The sequence below is a fragment of the Branchiostoma lanceolatum genome, chromosome 17, assembly GCF_035083965.1.
Source record: "Branchiostoma lanceolatum isolate klBraLanc5 chromosome 17, klBraLanc5.hap2, whole genome shotgun sequence".
NCBI classification, from domain to species: domain Eukaryota; kingdom Metazoa; phylum Chordata; class Leptocardii; order Amphioxiformes; family Branchiostomatidae; genus Branchiostoma; species Branchiostoma lanceolatum.
In genome coordinates this window covers 16,337,374-16,350,119 of record NC_089738.1, presented here as the reverse complement: position 1 = coordinate 16,350,119, position 12,746 = coordinate 16,337,374, and the positions used below count along the sequence as shown (strand labels likewise).

Here is a 12,746-nt window from a genome sequence, read left to right as displayed (position 1 = left end):
TTGATGTTAGAATACGGTCATATTTTGTTTGAAAGACTTCCTGATATCAAGATTTCGGGTCAAATACCCCTTTATAAATGGATTTTCGTTTTCATCATGATACACTTTGTTGCTTAATCTTGTGATCGTTGATGATAGAAAATGGTCCAATTTTGTTGAAAAAGTCCTGATATCATGATTTCGGGTCAAATACCCCCTTTATGAATGGATCTTTTTTTCATATGTGCTTTCTTCAACTTTTTTGGGATCGTTGATGATAGAAAATGGTCCATTTCTGCCAGAAAAACCTCCGGATATCACGATTTCGTGGTTTTAGTCCGTTTAGCACATGTTAGAATGGGTAATGGGCCTCAGGTGTCATTTTTCAACCCCTCTTTTGTGGAATAAACTGGTTTATCATGTTGTGACGGTTTTTCAGCAGTTATGCGGCAAAACGAAGTTTGCAGTATGATCATATTTTTCCCGGAGGCGGCGCGCATCGCCAAGTTGCCTTCCCAAGCCGCTTGACTCCACGTGAACTAATCGAAAGTGATCGTCGTTGATCGAATTTCTGCCTGATTTGAGAACTTGAATGAATCTTTAAACATCTCACGGGCGCGGAGTTATAGATCGGGTAAAATCCATACCGACCGGCCTCCGAGGAATATATCCTGCGCGTTCGGGTAAAGCTATTTTCGGGTGGTGCGTTGATATCGACTGGTGTGTGAGAAATATAGCGTGAGTGAGGCTAGTCGCGCCCCCGCGCTACTGTATTATAGATGCTCGCATGACTCTGTGTAAAGATTATGTATTCCCAAATTATTGTATCGCCAGAGTCGCAACAATGCCGGGCTGCCAGCGTTATAATGACCACAAATACGATATGAAAGAGGCTCCTATTCTTCGACCATGTCGCGTATTCATGGACAATTAAGAAGAGCTGCAATCGAGCATATGTAAAGAAATTCCACCCCTTTCAAACCCGCTGATTTGCGGGATACGCGGACATAATGGGGTATTTCAAAGGCCAGTGCAGCTAGCCTGACCGGTCTGTCTACCTGCAGGAGCGGCCGCGATGATGATTGACACACGCATGGGCGGAATCGATGAGCGCAATTAATTACAGGCCCTCCCGGCCACGGAGCTCATCCAATTTGGGGCGATGACAAGCCCGCCATTTTAATCCGCGGTCCTGATGAAGGGAGCGGCGGGTCCTCCATTCCCAATTAGTCTTCATATCGAGGATGTCGTTTTCTTCCATCGCAGGTGCACCGGGCCCGCGATGAGGGCTCTCTCTTAGTTCTCCACAGGAAATTAACTAACGAAATAGACTTGGCTCGGCGGACACCCGGCCCTTATCATACGCAAGGCAGGTGGACGTGCACATGGCGGGAAAACTAACCGCCGAGCTCTCCCGAAACTCGCACAAGGAAATAGATGAGGCCATTCCCTCCAGACTGGAGCCTTTATCTGCGGAGGAACAGGTGAAAATGAATGGAGGCCTGACAGTACGATTGGGGGTTAAAGGAAATTAACGAGCGCCATTGGGTACCTCCCCTTCCGGAGAAGGGAAACTGTTGCAGGTGAAATAAAGAAGTTCTACAGTTTTGCCTTCTTAAAGGTACTCAGTGTAAGATTAGGATGATGTTCAAAGTCAATGTTTTTCCTATTTTTTTTATAGTAAGGCCACAGCAAGAGAATCTTGTGGATGACGTCCTTTAAAAACTGCGAGAGCGTGAAAAAAACAAGAAGGGTAACTGCTTAAAGAAGTTCTACAGTTTAAAGGTACTCAATGTAAGATTAGGAAGATGTTCCAAGGCAATGTTCTGGCTATTTTTGTTACACAGTTAGGCCACAGCAAGTAAGTATTGTGGATGACGTCCTGTGCCCACTCCAAGTTGAATAGATTGCGAAAAAGAAGATGGACAAAACAAGATTTGTCCAAATAGAGACATTTCAAAAACATTGTGTGAGGTCAATAAAAATGAACCACCTGTTAACAATTGATGTCATACAATCAGTTATCTTATAAGTCATTTTACCTCCTTTACGAACTTTTTCACCTGTCGTTTTTGCTCTGAATATTCCCTTGATGAGCGGTTTGATATTCCCGACAAACGACCTTAAGGGCGCCCGTATCTGCTGAAAGTTTCCCGCCCATTTTGCTGTAGAACGCTGACTGCGTGGGTACAATTATCCCTGATTAACATGCAAATCTGTAGGCAGGCCAGCTGGCTTCTTACCGAGCAACTATCACTGCTTATCCGCGGGGGAGGGGGTTTGTAGTCTCCAAGCAGAGGTTGGTGGGGAAGATTGTGACCTTTTAATAACTTAATCATATACAGAAAACAGGGCATATGATAAAAAGGTCACAATCTTGCCCACGAACCTCTGCTTGGAGTGTAGACGTTTGGAGAAAATGTTTATTTGCTGATGAATGTTTAGACATTAGAACCAATATAACCAACTAAACGATAAGTTAAACTCAACATGTCGATTTATTCGTATACTTGTACACAGGTTAATCAATTTGTAATTGTATCCACAATTCTTCTCAGATGAAAGTTTGGACTAGCCTCTACCAGGCCCCGCGGATGACTGGAAAAAAGTAGAAATTGGCCAAATAGAGTAAATAGTATGCTAAGGGAGTCGGCTACGGAGGCAGGGACCATTTGCCATCCACGAGAGGTCGCAAACTGTAACTTCTATAGCGGACTAACTTCTCTGGCATGTTATTCGTCTATTTGACCAATTTCTGCGATTTTTCCATCGACCTGTGGAGCCTTAGACCTTTTAGATGGTTCGACCCTAGAACCAATAGTGTAAACGATACGTTAAACTCAACATGTTGATTAATTCATCTACTTGTACTAGGTTGATTGATTTATATTCACTTGTTTGTTTGTTTGTATGTATAGTTATAGAAGACATTGAGAAACTTTTGTTGTGTCAATAAAGATTTGATGAAACAATCGGAAATCAATGCGATATAGAACCTGTCTCACAAAGTTTTTAAAAGAATCATAGATGAAACGAGCACTTGCAATTTATTCTTGACATTCAATACATTTCTAGGAACGACAAAAGACAATGTTTTGATTTTTTGTTTCTCTTTTACTTTACCACAATTTGGATGCCACCGATGCCATGGCCTTGGGAAAGGCACTTAACACGACTTTCCTCTCTTTGCTCAGGTGAAAATGAGTACCTAGCTTCGGTTAGGGACGTCCCTCGGATAGGGCGTTTAAGAGGTCCCGTTTTTGAGGAGAGCCACACCTTAAGCACGTAACACTTATCGACAAGAATAGGGGACATTTTCGGAGTGAGTGGATCAAATAAATCTGTCCAGATATGCAATTTCTGTACAAAACTCGCGTGTTACACTATAAGACGGTTTACCGGGTATGCAATATAAACTAATAAACAAATATAGTTTGAAATCCACTAACAGTTAACGACGTTTCATAAACAAGGATATCAGGCAGACGATGATTTTTCCTATCAGTTACGACGCCAGCCGCCGGTGCGCTCTGACCAGCCGTGCTGCCATCGATTTTTTCCGGGCGGCTTGGCTCTTTCATCCCGCCCAGCCGTTGCGAGGCGTCCCTGCCGGCTGTACTCCCTCCGTAATTGATTATTTCGTCAACTGCTGTTCATTTCTCGTACGTGTCTGTTTCACTTAACGTTAATAAAACGCAGAGTCTCCATCGTCACGCTATCATCGCTCAACTATATCCTCTTCCGGTTTTCGGTAACGAATACGTCAAAGAAAAAAGAGAATCATTTGACTATTGCAAGGATTTGTTTACTGTCTGTGTCTCTCTGTGTCTGTGTGTATTGTTTACTGTCGAAACAGGTGTATATGACATTAGTTCTAGTCATTTTATGTTTTTAGCATCTTTCATATTTCTGTCCGCGTTCTTAATCATAAAATCAGCACGCTATCATCGCTCAACTATATCCTCTTCCGGTTTTCGGTAGCGAATACGTCAAAGAAAAAAACACGAATAATTTGGCTATTGCAAGGATTTGTTCATTGTCTGTGTGTATTGTTTTTTATCAAAACAGGTGTATGTGGCATTAGTTTTAGACATTTCATGTTTTTAGCATCTTTCATACTTCTGTCCTCGTTCTTTATCATAAAATCATCACGCTATCATCACTCAACTATATCCTCTTCCGGTCTTCGGTAACGAATACGTCAAAGAAAAAAGGGAATGATTTGACTATTGCAAAGATTTGTCTACTGTCTGTGCGTATTGTTTATTGTCGAAACAGGTGTATATGGCATTAGTTCTAGTAATTTTATGTTTTGAGCATCTTTCATATTTCTGTCCGTGTTCTTAATCATAAAGTCATCACGCTATCATCGCTGAACTATATCCTCTTCCGGTTTTCGGTAACGAATACGAAAGAAAAAACAACAACTAATAATTTAGCTATTCCTAGAATTTGTTTACTGTCTGATTGTATTGTTTATTAACCAAACAGAGGTATATGACATCAGTTTTAGTCATTTCATGTTTTGAGTATACATGTATCTATCATATTTCTGCGCGCGTTCCTCTATCCTTGAGGGAAACCATCGCAGCGATCGTTCGGTAGGATTTGGAACGGGGATCCGCGATGTCAATTGCTAAGAGGGTATGCATTTCATTTTATAATGGGCTTGTCAGGGTAGGTAAGATTCGCGCAGCCATTCAGGAGGGTTAGCCGAGTTGAAAACGTTATTACAGCAGGAGAACTGTCAAGAATATAAATGTGGGGGGAAAAGCCGACAAATCTCGCTGCAGAATGTGTCAAATCTACGATTTTAAAAAACAATTTTTTTGGTCATCTATATTGTCTGTGATAACCTATGATTCTACACAATTCATGAGGTTGGATGGACGAAATGCGTTTATTTTAGCGATCATTTTATTAGAGTACGTGGGAATAGATAAGATGATATCAAACCAATCTCATATTTCTTTTATCGTTAACGTTAATTAAAATCAACAGAGATAACGATGCACAAATTAAGAGCCCATTATACCGCGATAACCAGAAATCAATAGTGGATTGATCATTCATACCTTGTAATGCATGGGGGCGAATTGGGTGCTATTTTTGGATCGACCAGCTACTTATAGTGATTACATGTATGATATTATGAGACTCTTATTCTTAAAACCATCTTCACCTTTGACCCATCCTGTATCTGCTTATAGTTCCTTGACCTTGAAACCGTGACATTGATTTTATTAAGGCTTCGATCACGCATCTCGATTGGTGCTGACTGCTGCATTTTGAATGATTTCGACGGTTATGCTAGAAACACTGTCACGGCTTGCGAGTTAAGTTCCCGTATATTTCGAGTGAGTTCGCTGTTAGGAAGAGAGAAAGAAAAAAAAAACACGTCTGCGGATTGCATGGCCCAAAGGCACTCCCGGCATCGCTAGATGTCAAATCATTTTCCCATCTGAGACGAGCCTAGGGACGACCCTACCCGCTTATTCCGCTAAGTGATTTCTCAATCCTCGTTCGTTTTAAATCGGTCCTGGGCGCGCTGGGCTCTCGTGGGACCGGGGCACCGCAGTTCGAACTAGCTTTATCTAATCCAATTTATACCTCATTTCCACACAGCCAAGGCGGATCGCAGCGATAGCTGGCCACGCTAATAACATTTAATCGCGCCGAGTGACAGGGGGAATAAATTGAGGCTTCCACGAGCGATACACACCATCTTTTACATCGGGTCCCCCCGTCTAGGAACGTGACTGCGTTTTCACTAACACTAGATCGTGGATAGCGCAGGCCCCCATTCCACTAGACGTCTTCTTTTTTTCATGCGACCTCGTTGCGACCTAAATTTTATTTGTGTCACCTTTGATTTCATACTTGGAATGTCATGCACACTATCAAAGTATGACTGAAAAGACAACAAAACACACGAAGCATAAAAAGATTCGTTTTTTTTTTGCATCCATGAAATTCGTTCAGCGTTCTGTCAAATCTTTTAGGTTGCCGCGCGATCACAGGAGGTCTACGCCCTAGTGAAATGTACTCTCCGAGCAGAGGAGGGGTTCCTGCTAGTTTTTGACGTGTTTTAGGCGCTTTTGTTGGGCTTAGACTACTACCTTGTCATTTTGTTGTCTCTTCAAAAACGCCTAAAAACACGTCAAAACTATTCTCCAAGCAGAGGTTTCGGTCGAGTGGGGTAGGAGTGTCCGGGATTTTTTTTACGTCTCTCTCCCTTCACCTCTGCGATATAAAGCGTCAGGGCGGGGCTAGAAGGAAGACAGGGAGAGAGACGTAAAAATCCTGGACACTCCTACCCCAGTCGACCGAAACCTCTGCTTGGAGAATAGTCAAAAACCAGCCGGAACCCCTCCTCTGCTTGGAGAGTAGTGGGATGAGGGTGCCACTCATCACCAGCATACATCCGTCCGCGACCATATCAAAAATAATATTGTCTTTACGTCTCGTCAATGACAAACGTGGGGGAACGTCAACATAACATTTTGTAAGTTCAACATGGACACGATTTTCAACCCATACGCGAGATTTCAGGCGTAGATTTCATTGTTCTGGTAACAAAAAAGAATGTGTCGAAAGGCACGCGAAAGACGTAACACAGAGAGTACGCTACAGAATAAAAACAATGCCTACTAAGATGTGTACTTTAAGATTCATGATTCATTTTAAGGTGTTGGAAAGAAAGTCTTATTGAAAAAGAAAGAACTTCGATGAGATAATGATTATATTCTATATCATTCATATGTGAATTCGCAAACACCAGTTACATAATCAGGACAGTATCAAATCACACTTGTCCATTCTCTGTAATTGACTTGGACAAACTACTAACACTCGTATTACAAATATTGCATTTATACATTCATTTTGTCATCACATTTGAAAAATATGGTGAATACATCGTCTCTACCGTTGGGTTTTTTCCATATAAATGTGTTAGATTTGTTTACCTATTTCAACATGTTGGATCAATAACGTTGGGATTTTCCTTATAAATGTTTTGGATTTTATGTGTTTTTTTCTAAATGTTGGATCAATACTGTTAGATTTGCCCCTATACATGTGCTGGATTTTCACTTTGTTTTTAATGCTGGATCAATAGCGTTGGGTTTTTCTACATAAATGTGTTGGATTTTATGTGTTTTTTTCTAATGTTGGATCGATAACGTTAGCTTTTTCCCTAGAAACGTTTTGGATTTTCACTTTGTTTTTAATGTCGGATCAATACCGTTGGATTTTCCCACATCCATGGTTCGGCGGCTGCATGCACATTCGGCTGTATGGGAGTCACGTTCAAGTTTGGGCGCAGATATGCAATCGCTGTATCAAGGCTGTAATTGTGGGCCTGGGGGGAGTTGAGATAAGTAACGCACACGCCACACGGCGTCACTCCCCGGGTATTACCGACTACACCCGTTCTGCCGCCGCCTCGCACAACCAACCAACAATTTAGGGATAACGCTATTGACTTGGAGCTGTACGGCAAGCGCAATTATGGCAAATTATACGAGCAGAAATTGCCGGGATTATGGCGCGCTTTCGTCATGGAATTAAGACTAGATATCAATTTCACCTTAAAAAAAAAAAAACATGGCGGTAAATTTCAGGGACTTCGCCGACGGCTTAGAGAAAGTAGCAAACTTTTGAGATTGTCGTAATAAAATCATTTTTACATCTAAAGATATCTAAATTCTAGATTTTAAACTAGATTTTAATCGTTATCGTTTGTCATGGCATTAAGACTAGATATCAATTTCACCTTTAAGAAATAAACATGGCGGTAAATTTCAAGAACTTTGCTGACGGTTTAGAGAAAGTAGCAAACGCACAAACTTTGATGTAATCGTAATAAAATCATTTGTACATCTAGAAAGATCTAAATTCTAGATTTTAAACTAGATTTTAATCGTAGTCTTTCTAGGGAAACTTTCTAGTTCTTTCGTGCTAATGAGACACCTCGGTTACAACACCATTCCACTAGACGGCGATCGCAATACAACCTAGCTTCGACTTTATTTGGATTTATGTTACACTTGATTTCATATTTGGAATATCATGCAAAATGTTAAAGTATGACTGAAATGACAGCAAAACACTCAAAGCGTGGGGAACAAAATCGTTGAGCGGCCTGTCAAAATTTAGGTTTCATTTTTCAAATATCATGCAAAATGAAAAAGTATGACTCAAAATACAACAAAACACTCAAAGCGTTAAAAAATCGTTGAGTGGCCTGTCAGATATCATGTCGCAGCGCGAACGCAGCGAGGTCACCGCCCTCGTGGAATGAGGGTGTAGCGACAAATATTCCAAACTAGATCCTCCTAAACTCGAACAAATCCGCAAAATGGCAGCAGCGCATTTATTTTCCACCAGCTTTGGGTGAAATCCGGGCCGCGGCGAACTTGTGAACCCGCGGAGATTACCCGGTAGACATGGAGAGGAGGCAGACAGATCCGCGCCTGCGGGGGGAGGGGCGGGGGCCCGTAATTTGACATGCAAGATTACTCTACTAACCACGGCAGGGAAGATGGTGTGTTTTTCTGACAGAAAAGTTCGACGAACGGTAGTACAGAGAAACCAGTTTGTAGGGTAGGATACTGAAGTAGAGCTGCGATACCCTTGGCATTACAATAACCATAAAGATACAAATACTACTCAAGTGAAAATGCAAATTTAAGAAGTTAAATTTCTCATCAAAATAAAAACGTACTTTTTTGGTTTGTGCACAATTTTTGTAGTAAAGCTCCCTTTCCACTGAATGGAGACCGTTGTCACTGAGAAACCGAAATTGAATTTATGACCTATGACTTTATGATAAGATTAGACTATGATCCATGATTTAAATGTATGATTTGAAAGATATCAAAATACACTTCTTTGTCAACAAGGTCACAAATCGACCTTGACCTTCGTCTTCATTCAGAAGTTCTTGAGTTATGATAATTTCAGTGCTCAGTTTGTCAGCCAAGGAGAGGGGGAATTGCTTCTTTTATTGGGTGCAAGGTGCATATTTGTATAAAGGATATATATCAACTTACGTTTGAAGTTCTTTGGCAGGAGTCAAAAATGCCGGTACATGCAATCTCTCATTTGATTGGTCGACCGTTGCGTGACGTCATCGCCATCAGATCTGAAGCAAGAGGAAAAAGAGATGAATATAAGAATCTATTTATTCGACACAATAAGTATGATTTAATGCAATACTTATTTCAAAATATTAGTATACAGAATTCTATTTCGAGTCGCCAGGTTCCTCAATTGAAAAAGCTGGTGTGTTACGCCTAAGGGCGGTTGTACCGGCTATATAGATACAGATACAGAAAAAATATTCAAATGGAACTTTGTTTGAGATGAGTAAAAAGATTTGGGACGTCGTATCTTAATTTTGACCGTTGTGTCATGATCACAGAACACACCGGTAACGTGGCGTATACAAGAGGGAGGGGAGGGGGTATAATTAAAGGTCATTTTGGGTTTATGAACGGGTGCCTGGCTTTGGAGAGAAGTCTTAACACTTAATCCTTCAACATGCATGCCCTTAGTGACATGTCAACAACACACTGATATCATCCCTTCTTGAGATTCAAGAGAAGGCTGCGTGACGTCATAAGGAGAGAGGAGATCCTTTAAGAAAGGCAACCGACACTAATCGTAACTTAAAGATTGGGCATACTATTTGGCAGTACTCTAAATCCAGTTAAACAGGTGGACAAGCTTTTTATACACCGCAATGTGTACCCTTTATATGTAGCATAGATATGATAAATAGCATAGCAAACAGGTCAATGATTATTAATGCCCTAATTTTCCGAAACAAGTTACCACAATTCAATTAAGAACACTAAGTACTACGTGCTACAATTTCAGTGACGTAGAAGAACTACTTTCAATCACGAATCTTATCATCTACTAATAAATTTAAAGAAACAAATTAGTATTGTTATCTGGCACTTTTTAATTTGGCAGATTTTACCATTTTTAAATGAAAAAAACATATAAATGTATCTCTATACGTGTGAAATTTTTGTATGCTCAACTGAGAAAAAATATTCATTAGAAACTTGTACAAGACGATAAGAGATTGGTATAATGTTGTTCTATAACGTGGATTGATTTATTCAAATGATAATAGAACCGGGTCAGGTAATCGCAGTACTAGTCTCTAATTTACGAGCCAAATTCAACCAATAAATAGCAACTCGCTATAAATCAATCGGGAGTGAAAATAATCAATCACGGATAATTTCAATAATTGATGCCGCGACAAAGGTTACCAGATTCGATAAAGAAACGGGTAAATGGCGCGATATAACGTGTCATCAACAGAGCCTAAACAAAGACGGACAAAATCACTGCAAACACTTGATGGTAGAAAAGTCAACAATGTAAAAACTACAGAGTAATAGACGTGAGGAGAGACATAACAATAAGGTGAAGTGATGGTATGGCAAATATGGAAACAATAGGAACTGACACCGAGTATCGCCCAGGTTATATATGCTCTGGGTTCGTAATGGGGGGTATGTCTATATTTAACCACACTTCATATCTAAGATTGCTGGCTCGGTAACAGATATAACTAAATTCTAATTACAATCTAAAACATTTAAAAAATTGCTAAGCCCTTAAAGATATTTGGACCTAAAAATAACCCAGAGAATAATCGGAACTGACACGGTATGTCTGCGACTTTTGTCTAGTGCGACGCGCCTTCGCTGAACGGTATTGTCAAAAAGTAAACATTGAATAAAAGGTTCTGTTGAATCACTGATTCATATCAGATGTCATGGATCGTTCCGGGTTGGAGTAGACAGGGGGTAATGAACTTCTGGTCTCTGACCTCTGTACTAGTCTGGCCTTCTTTAAGAAAGTCTACATGGTATGTAAAGTAAAAGGGTAAATCACTCATCTTCAATTGAGGTGAAGCATGATGCTTTTTCAAGTAGCTAGTACAATGCGGCCTCGTCAAGGCTCGCGTTTTGGGCCAAGCACCCCTACTCTTCTCGATAAGTGTGTTGGGTTCTTTTACGTGCAGAGCTTTGAGGCTTATGCCCGAAGCTCCCTCATACAAGGGGCCGTCGGCTTTACGTCACCATCCGAAATGACTAATGCACACCCACAAATCCCGTGCCCGAGTGTGCTTCGAACCTACGCCCCCTTGATCAATGATTTGAAGACGAAACATTTGAACATTGTATCATCTGAAACTTAGTATGCTTTTTTCTTTCATTTCGTCATATTTTCTGTCTATACCATCGTCATCAGTTGAGAGTGAGTGAATGAAAGACGAAGAAATGAACAAGCCGTTCAATACGATCGCAAACAAAATCATTGAAGGCTTTCAGATTTGTGAGTCACGCCGGATCCCCACGAACCCTGTGCATGTCGTGTCGGCGTCGAGGGCTTTGTGACACGTATTATAATGTCATGGCATCCCATATAATCAGCTAGCTTACGGACATAAGCCGGCAGTGGCTTAGCGACCTGAGCCCATAATTGTGGTATGAAGTCCTCAAATCGAATAACACTTCAGACGCGGCCGGCTCACACGTATAAACCACAGGTTTATATACGATACGTGGACAGACCGCATGATACGTGGACCACAGAGATGCACGTAATCCGTATCAGACAGTATTAAGCCGCTTACGGAAATATAATATCTGGTTTGGGCGTTATTCTCCAAACGTGTATTGTGCAATGATAACCTATTATGCGTCCAAAGTTCAAAAACAGACGCGGCCGACATATTTTTGGCCACGTGTTCTTCCTATAATTCGTGAGTCGTTACAAACTTTAATAGTGCAGAAAAAGAAACGCTACTTTTGACAGAATTGTCCTGAGGTGACACAGGTAAAGCCGATTCCTTCCAGGTGGGTTGGCGGTGAGTTTGTTTATTCTCACCTGAGCGAACCGACCTCACCTGGTGGGTTAAAGTGCGGCCAGGTGTAAATGATTCGGAAAATTGTTCTCAAGAAAGTCTAACATTTCACAAAATCAATCTATCGTACCCCTATACCATTAGCCTACTTTGGCAACGCAATATACAAGACAATAGAAATAGATTTGTCACATGATTGAAAAGAATAGAATTGTAAAACCATTACGAAATAGACTAGAATCATACGATCATTCGAAGGAAAGTGTAATATTTCAAAACGTACATGTAACATGTCCATATACCACTAGCCTACGTTGGTAACAGTAATATAAGACAGCAGAGCTAGATTTGTCAAAGGATTGCAATTAAAACCATTCAGAAATAAAACTAGAATTATAAAATCATTCGAAAGAAAGCGTAATATTTCAAATGTTTCTGGAGTGTATCCTATGTATACATATTGGTAACGTCTAACATTTCATAAAATATACTAGTAACCTGTGTACTCTATACCAATACCATACGTTGGTAATAACAAGATACAAGGCAATGAAATAGCATTGTAAAATCAACATGGAGTCGCTACAATATGGATTGATAAGATCGTTAATGAGCATATTCCAGTACTGTAGTTTCGTAGGTGTTTGCATGTGTGAGTTTCTCATTAAACAAATATTTGCCGTTTCAAAGTGGGCTATTGAGCCGCACACCGTACCTTTTAACCCAGATCCTATGCCACAAGTATCTGTTCCTTATCTATAACGTCAGTTTTACAAGTCATTGGCGAATATAAGTGAGCTTTTAACGCAGCCAGTTCGTCTAAAACACTGTAAAAAACGCCACACCCAAAAAATTAATGATAAAACGT

At 40.6% G+C, this 12,746-nt stretch overlaps 1 protein-coding gene across 4 annotated transcripts in view; it reads right to left on the bottom strand.

Annotated features, from left to right (window-relative positions):
- The window catches only part of LOC136422586 (transcription factor Sox-3-like), an 86,170-nt gene that overhangs the window by 7,810 nt on the left and 65,614 nt on the right, over window positions 1-12,746 (bottom strand). For all 4 annotated transcript variants that reach the window (XR_010753638.1, XR_010753639.1, XR_010753640.1 and 1 more), the window contains one exon: window positions 9,036-9,127. The gene's annotated coding sequence lies outside the window, so the exon portion shown is untranslated. The remainder of the gene's footprint in view (window positions 1-9,035; window positions 9,128-12,746) is intronic.